This window comes from Odontesthes bonariensis, chromosome 12 (assembly GCF_027942865.1).
Source record: "Odontesthes bonariensis isolate fOdoBon6 chromosome 12, fOdoBon6.hap1, whole genome shotgun sequence".
Classification (NCBI taxonomy): domain Eukaryota; kingdom Metazoa; phylum Chordata; class Actinopteri; order Atheriniformes; family Atherinopsidae; genus Odontesthes; species Odontesthes bonariensis.
Genome location: NC_134517.1, coordinates 23,876,220 through 23,884,677, shown reverse-complemented (window position 1 = coordinate 23,884,677; position 8,458 = coordinate 23,876,220). Strand labels below are relative to the sequence as shown.

Genomic DNA, 8,458 nt, shown 5'->3' with positions numbered 1-8,458 from the left:
CTGCTTTCATTTTTATATATTTTGCTTCCCTGTTTTAGTTGGTGTAAATGTTTGTATTTACTTGTAATAGAGTTTTTTTTATTTTTTTACTTTGCTGAACTTCTGCATTTGTTTATTTGAAGTTTGACCAGTAAAACAAGTCACCGGCTCAGTTTTCCTCGGCGTTAGTTGCGGTTTACATAATTGGCAACTTATTAAACATCTGCCTACATATTTGTCTTGGCCTCTTTTTTCTAATTCTGTTTTCAGAGTGTACCATGAAGGTTTGTCTTTTTGCAGACAGGTTTATCTCAAACGACTCGTCTGTACAGGGGATTTTCTCCTCCTGCCAGGCATGCTGCAGTTGTATTAGTTTCGGAGCAGCCTCAGCGGTCTCTGATTGGTCGAGGCGGAGGTGGCCAGACGGACGGCGCAGTATCGGTTTCACTCCCCCAACCACTCCCCCCCCCCCCCCCCCACTCCCCCCCCCCACACACACACACACACACACTGTTTTCCCTCCTTCTTGAGATAACGGATTTTGATAAATTCATAAGGTCACGAGCAGAAATCGCGCTCTCGGTCTATAGAATGAACTTCTTCATAAGCGCAGTTGATTGATTATGCAACATCATCGAGACAATGTGAAGTTCTTGTTTGGACTTTGTGAAGACCCTTAAAAGCAGTGATTAAACGGCGCCCGAAACGCTGAAAGGTAAAATGTCACTTTTGCTCAGACCTCCCTGCCATTATAGTTATTATTCATCCTGTAAGTACCGGCGGGCGCAGAGCAGCTATTTTTAAACACAGCGTCACAGAGAGAAAACAAAGAGAGGAGCTCCCACTCCGCTTTATTTTCGTACCCATAAACCTCAGTGAATCACTGCGGTCCTCTGTTTTTGTGGGCTAAGTTATGTTTTGGGATCGTTCCCCTGGATCACATTGATTTGATAATGATATCCACTGAACGTGTAAAAAATACTTTTCAGCACCACTTTCCGAAGAGCAGCGTTGGTATCATATTGTTCATACAAATTCACAATGTAATCCGTGAAAAAAGGGACTCCTGACAGCTTTGCATTTAAAAACCTGACACGTGAATTGCAAACTGTAAAGCTAATCATAGCAGTTCTTAACACGAGGAAGGGGCAGAGGCAATTAGTGTATAACACTTAATGTACAAACAGAATGCAGCACAAATCTATCTATTAAAAAACATACTTCCCAACCCTTCGGCTCTCTGACTCTACAGCTCCAAGCTACCTCGAAGCCAAAGGCACTAATATACTGTTTTGTGAATTATAAATAAATAAATGATAAGTACAAGGTCATCAGGCTGCACAACTCCTCACTTGGGGGGAGGAGGTAACACTAACCACCTCACATCACAGTGAATAGTTGTTTTTCTTTTATTCAACAGCAATACCTATTTATTTATCAAAATGTTCATCCTATGTGCAATAATCTGCCAACCACAATACAATGACTTAATTTAATTTAATTTCACGAAATACCCGGTCAATTATCCACTGTTACTTTTCTAGAGTGTATATTTTGTTATCTAATTTGTGTATTTTTATATCTATATATATTTTTCTTTTTTGCCCTTTGTGTGCTGACTCTTTCCTATCGTATCGTATAAACTGCCAGTCATTCCAAAGGGGTCAATAAAGTTGAGTCAAAGTCTAACTCTAAATCTAAGGTAAAAAAAAAAAAGGGAAATTTGTTGGAGTGTGAGTGTGAAATAGGAGGACATGGAAATACTATCCCCTCAAAACTGCACTTAGGCGCAATAAAAATATATATTTACTTAATTACCACGGGACAACTTGCCAGTGAACTGATTAAGCAGTTATTGCTCGTCCTTCACAGGCCGGGTCGTATTCGCCGCTAGTCATGTTCTCAAAGGACGACGATCTTTGACGAGCGGTTTACAGGTGCCACAGAGTGAGAGTGTCCGGAAGTGACGCAAGACGCTCATGAGACCGTCACCGTACCATTCTAGTAAATAGATGAACCGAAAGACATCAGCGGTCGGACATCTCTGCGGGATTCAGAAGCGCTAAACGGTAAAAAATAAAACTCAGGTTTCCGTTGCTTTTCACTGAACTTTTTTACCTTATAGCGAAATTAAAGCGTCTCCGTTTGAAGAGTTTGAAGAAAAACGCTCTGGTTTGTGTTTTGCGATGAGGATAAATGTGCCGACTGAGGCAGCTGTCATTGAGCTGCGGTTTACAGGCTTTAACTCGACTACCCCAGATTGTTACAACTGTTTAGTCTATCTAATGAATGGACTTTGAGCCACAAATCAGCTTATATTTGAATGCTGGTTCAACCCAACCTGGTCCCCGTAGCTATCATTTTTGGAGACTAAAAGGAGATGTACAGTAGAGCAGTTGCTGCCCGTGCCAATAAGGTTCGTTTTTTTTATTTTTCATTTGCCCTCATTATGTAACGATCTTGTTGATTACTGAACTGTTTAAAATCTACCAAGTGACTCCTGAGTTGTGTGTTTCAACCAGGAGAAGGAAGAAATTATAGGTTGCCGTGGGCTCGTGCAGGAAGAAGAGGCGAAATTATAGAGGCAAGAGAAGAAATGTTTGTTTTGTGTTCTCAGATTGTACTTTTGTTTGGAATTCTTGACTACGTGGCTGAAGAGCTAACGATCTCCTTGCTGGGACAGGTTGGCTCTAGTTTCGTATTCTGTTTTTTTTTTTTTCATTTTCTGTTGTTACTATATGATTTACTCACCAGTTACACTCAGCTGAAAGTAACACAACTCAATAACAACACAACAGGGCTGCCATACATACACGACACTTCTTGTTTAAGGTGTTGTTGCATTTTGATATCACTGAGATGAGACCAAATACTGGTTCATTTGATTTAATTCCCTAACAGTGAACTTTGTTACTGTCCAACACATTAAAGCCATGGTGTGCTTTGTTATGAACTTATGTGCACCCTGGTGTGGACTTCTGATTCGTATATGATTATCGGTCATCTGTGTGTTGGTCCGCACGGCCCAATGAACGGTTCCCTCCTAAAGTGTGTTTTTAAGGAAAGTGAAGACTTGTTTTCCTGTGCATCTTTTTCTTTTTGGGTTGAATTTCAGTACAGTGTCTCTGCATTTTAAAACCCATGTCTTGTCTAGAATAGCCTTGCTCATGATGGGCGGGTAACGTATGTCCAATTTAAGGCGCAGTTTATTGATGTTAAGGGTCACGTTGCAGGTCCTCATTGACTTTCGCCAAGGAGAGCTTAAAGTCTCCAAACCGCAGCCTCCAGACAGACCTCAAAGGTGATTTAAGACGTCTCTGAAGCGTTTGTGACAGAATTAGTCATTAGAGCTTTTGCATTATTGCTGAGCTCTCCCATTGAACTTCATTAGTTCCGCGTAGATCTATCTAAACGACGTGGCCACCCGTGATCGCTCGTTGTCAGATGCGTTTCTGGAAACGTCTCACTCTGCTTGCTCTCTGTGAGCAGCACTCGGAAGCCATCTGACACAGATCGCACGCAATCATTCATCTGCCTTTCACGAATCCTTCACGCCACAACAGTCCCACGGTTTCGACCGCCTCGTGTTTGTCTCTGCCGACGTGCTTTGACAGTGTGTCCGCAGTGGATGCTGTGCTCTGTCACCACAGCAGCATTATGTTCCACCGCTCATTGTGCTGAGAGCTACGTTTCCAGCTCGGGTCCACGTGTTTCACTCATGGCCTCGGCTCCCTTGTAGCTGCTGCTCGACTGTGGTGCTGTCGCAGGTCAAGCATGACACCAATCAGCCAAATGTGGTCCCCCGCTAACACTGTGCTTAAAGGGTTTGCCTCTCGGGTGTTCTTGTGTATTTAAGCGTGGCATGCGGACAGCCAACACCAGCTTCACAGCACACGTGAGCAGCAACACATGTGGGCAGATTTATTTCTTTTATGTGTCAAGACGGCAGGGACACAGAACCTGAGCTCTGGCACCAAGAAAGAAAGAGTAGACATTAGTTCAGTTTCAACACAGTGTAGAGGCTTGAAACTATATGTGTGTAATTCCCTGGGACATTACAACTGGAAAAGAGTGGAGTTTCCTCCAGTCTCGCATGCAAATGTAATAAAACGCATGCATGCAACAGGATTTGAATTTGTCTCAACGGATGACGCCAGACGTATTGTTTGTGGAGATTTTTTATTTTAGATTAGTCAATTGGGACAGTTTTGATCACCGGTGACGCAACATGGAAATATTATCTGGCTCGGGTTGATGTTTATCGTTTCTGTCTTCTGATTGACAGGCCAAATGATCAGGGTTAGGGTTAAAGTACGAGGCAAAGTGTCCCTCCGTCACGTGACTTGTAGTAACATGCAGGAAAAACACAAAATGAAGATGCATGACGTGGCTTTGTGTGTTAATGATGATGTTTCAGGAGACCAGACCGGTTTCAGGTTCCTGCCTGAATTTGATGTTTTTTGTCTCACGGAGACACTTAAACCAATGATAACAATATCCCAAAGTGACTGTTTGTCTTTGCCACACTGAGAGCCACATTCCTTCATAATGATAAATGCAGGAACTGGTTTATCTTGGCTCAGTCCTACAGACAGTGCAGCTTCCCAGTGCTGGAAATATTGTTCAGCACACATTCACTTATTGCTGCTGTTGAAATGAATCAACAACTTGCGCAGTTTCAGTTTAGATTTTAGTTCAGATATTTTTGAGCACTTTTTTTCATTTATTTATTTTTGTCCCTCTTGCTTCAGAAATAAGTCGGTCACACTGGTGAAACTGCCACATGGTGTTTTGTTTCATGTGTACCTGCACATCTGTGCTGTGGAGAGCTGAGCGCCAGCACACAGGGAGGCAGGTCCTGATGCTGGCGTCCAGACAGGAAGCTGTATTAATGCAATTGACATTTGGAGCAACGGAGCCAGTGTGGCCTTGCAGCTGGTCTGATCTCTCTAATCCCAGCCTTGGATACTCGCCTGGCCTGTTTTTTTGGTCACATTAATGCAGCAGTAGGGGCTCTGGGATATTTCGACCTTCTCTGTGCTGTAATTTGTCATGATGAATCATTTCAGTAGTTTATATGTGAGAGTGAGTGATACTTATTTCTCAGTGGTGATTGATTGCTCTTCCTGTCAGGACTCATAATGAGCCAGGATCAATGTAGGAACCCATCGACAATGGTCTAATGACCGTGCCTCTGAGGACTAGTAACTAATATTTCTGGGCTTCCGGTGAGCGGATGTCTGGATATTGGATATCTAGGCAAAGGCTTCCTGTTCTGTGCTCCGGTCATTGTTTAAATGCAGATACATTTAGAAATCTAACTTACCGTCAGATGAACGCTGATGGTTCTGAGATTGTGAATCAGTGAAAATGTTCCACCCCTTTTGCTCAGTTACATGATACGTCAAGAAAATTATAAGAAAACAACTCTTGAGGTCCCTTCGCTGATCTGTGGGTCTCACTGCTGTGCTGACCAAAGACCACCGCATCCTAATTGAAGGTTGACCAAAAACAAAAGTTTTAGAGAAAACGAAGAACTGGAAATCTTTAATTTTCTTTAAAAAGTATTTGTTTGGGTGTGTTGATGGGCTGAGTGCCGACAGAGGGGCAGATGAGTGGAAACAGCCGGACAGATAAATGGTAGACTAAGGGAGGGAAGTTAAACAGGATGCCTTTCCTCCATCTTTTTCATCCTCCAATCTTTATCTTTGTCCTCTTCCTCAGCCCCCCTCCCTTATGCCCTCTCCTCCTTCCCTTCCTGCTGACTGACATTTCAGTAATGACGCTTTCTGAGCTCCACGGGACCTCCCTCCACCCCATCCCGGCTTACTGTGCACACACGCAGGGTCAGCTTGTCACACCGAGAGCCCGCTCGGCACTCCTTACATCTATATCAGACCAGTAAATGCCAATAATTACTGCTCAGAGTGGTTAAGAGAGTAATCATGGTCCATCTTCCGGGCTCATCTGTGCTGTTGTCCCTCCTGGTGAGGGAATGCCAAAGAGCACATTGGACACACTTGCAGGAGGCTCATTGGTCAGCCTGTTTGAGGGCTGGGATTTTGTTAAGAAGTGGGTTAAGCTCTACATCCCTTTATATTTGGGCGGGGGTATTACAGTTGCGACTGTGAGGTTGCTTACATTAACTTAGCATTGTTGAACTCTTAAGTGTGCCAGGGCTTTGCTTCTAATATTGAGCTGGCTTTACTTCATGAAGGCCAAACACCTTGAAAAGCCTTGGCAGGGGAGCTGGCATACAAAGTTGGATCAATGTGCAGTCATAATGGATGCTCGCCGTCTATGCCGCCGTTTCTTTAGTGTGTGCTTTGTATGCACTGCACTGTATTCACGCAGCAGAGCGCGGTTTTCAATGTACTTCTCTCTTGTGATATTTGTGCTGGCAGTGCTTCTATAATTACCACAGCCCGCAGCCCCTCATGGGCAGCATATTAACACACACGAGTGGACGAGCAAGAGCCGGAGCACAAGTCATACGGGCTGCATGTGTGTGCGAGTGTGTTTGAGTACCTCTGACCTCCGATGTGTCTTTAGAATAGACCATGAATAGCAGGGATGCATAGAGCTCTATGTTATTCATAGATTAGATGGTAATATTTCGTGCTCGTGTATCTGTGAGTAATGGTCGTCGAATGCAATGAGAATAATAACTCCATCAGATCATCACCTGACCATAAAATAGTTCAACTAAAAATGATGATGATAATTTGAATATTTGAGGGTTTTTTTCATTAAAACAAATGAAAGGATAACTTAGTGGGCTTTAAACTACTGGCCAAACAAAGCATTTGAACTGAAGCCCATATTGGGGCTGCTAACTGACTTTTTTTTTTTAATCTTATTTTTAAAACTGATAATAATTCTTAGTTGCAGACTTTCAAAGTTTGAGGTGTACTCAAAAAACAGGAACTAATCTTCTTTAAGCATCTCCAAATGTTAGTTAACACCCAGAGAAATGTGCTCCAACAATGTAACAACTGAACAAATACCTGAGATTCTTTATCTTATCGAGGCTTTGATCATCCTCTGAATGTCATGCCGCCGTAACATGTGCACAAAGCATACAAATTTCTGATCAGGAGTGTCATGTGTGGTTTTATTTGTAATCACCTGAAACCATTAGGATCTTATTTTTAGTACCAGGAGACGGAGACGGGTTTCACAAAACCAGTTTAACAATGTAACCAGGATTCTGAAAGCACTGGTTGGCATGTAAACATGCTCAGTATTGTGGTTAAATACTGCACAGTGTGTCTCTTCTCTTTGTACATCAGTGACCTTGCTTCTTCTCTTTCTTCTAACCTCTCACCCCAGTGACGATCGTCAGCTCCCCCAGCTACGCAGCTGTAATCGCAGACAGACCACTGCCTGCCACCCCACATTCTCTCTTCCATCCTCTCCCTGTGGGTATGGAAGTGGGAGGTGAAGTGTTCACGAACACAACATCCATGTTTGTGTCCACTTCCTCCCACTTCTGCAATTATCCTAAGTGTAATAATTAGAAGGAAGATGAGCCTTCAAAACATTTTGTGTTATCTAAGAGTGGCTGCTGTGTGTCTGCATTGTAGGCCGGCATGCAATCCGCTAAATCACGCTTGGGATTACCAGGCGCATGCAGCTGAGAGGGAGGATAGTACAACCGGGCTTTCTGCCCGCTGCTCCTCATCCGTTTGCTCCTGCAGCCCACTCTGAACTCACCATAAAGAAGAATTCAGGATAGATGGATTGTCGTGATGGTGCGTGCAGAATCCTCTGTGGGTGTGGAACAGTCATTGTTATGTAATTTCCTCTGAGTGCAGATTGGTCAGGGTATGGGCTGTTGGTTGGCTCAGCACGGTAATCTCACAAGTATTATCTGTCTCTCAACATTGTGCGCTGTTGTGGGCAGAACTGGCTCATCAGTGCCCGCCCATGCACGACCGTCCACAGCTGGCTGGGCTGGCACGCTTGCTGCCATCCATTTTAGCCGAACTGGTTCGTCCGTGAAGTCAGCAGTTTGTGCCGGTCTTATCCCATCAGACGCATCTAACACCCTCAATCAAATCATTTGTCAGATCATTGTTCTGCTGACTCGGGTCCGCACCATTTATTGGAGCGCAGTTGGTACCTAACAAGCATTTGGGGAAACGCTGCTAAAATCACCCTGCAGATCACCTGATGAAGGACGAGAATAAGTCGGCTCAAGTTTTGAGAGTGAGTCTCCACCCCAAAATAAAGCTCTCTTTCATGCAACAAAAGGAGCACGATAGTTTCAGGGAGGCGAAAGGGTTTTCAATTTTTCAAGGTTTCACGCTTAAGCTGATTATTTTGATCCAGAAATGTTTTGGCATATGTTATACCTAAAATAATCCTTTTATCCTTCAACTGTAAAATCCTCCACTTTTCTGACCACTAGTTGTTAATGATTGTTAGTATACTGACAACTTGTATTTGACTTTGTTGCGACACACAGTTTTCTGAT

The 8,458-nt window shown here is 43.4% G+C and overlaps 1 protein-coding gene across 2 annotated transcripts in view; it reads left to right on the top strand.

The window, feature by feature from the left end:
* The first annotated feature begins 1,979 nt into the window (after positions 1 to 1,979).
* Positions 1,980 to 8,458, top strand: part of map3k13 (mitogen-activated protein kinase kinase kinase 13) — a 30,582-nt gene continuing 24,103 nt past the window's right edge. Inside the window, exon 1 of one of the 2 annotated variants that reach the window (XM_075479797.1) lies at positions 1,980 to 2,048. The gene's annotated coding sequence lies outside the window, so the exon portion shown is untranslated. The remainder of the gene's footprint in view (positions 2,049 to 8,458) is intronic. The other variant, XM_075479799.1, reaches the window with a different exon arrangement.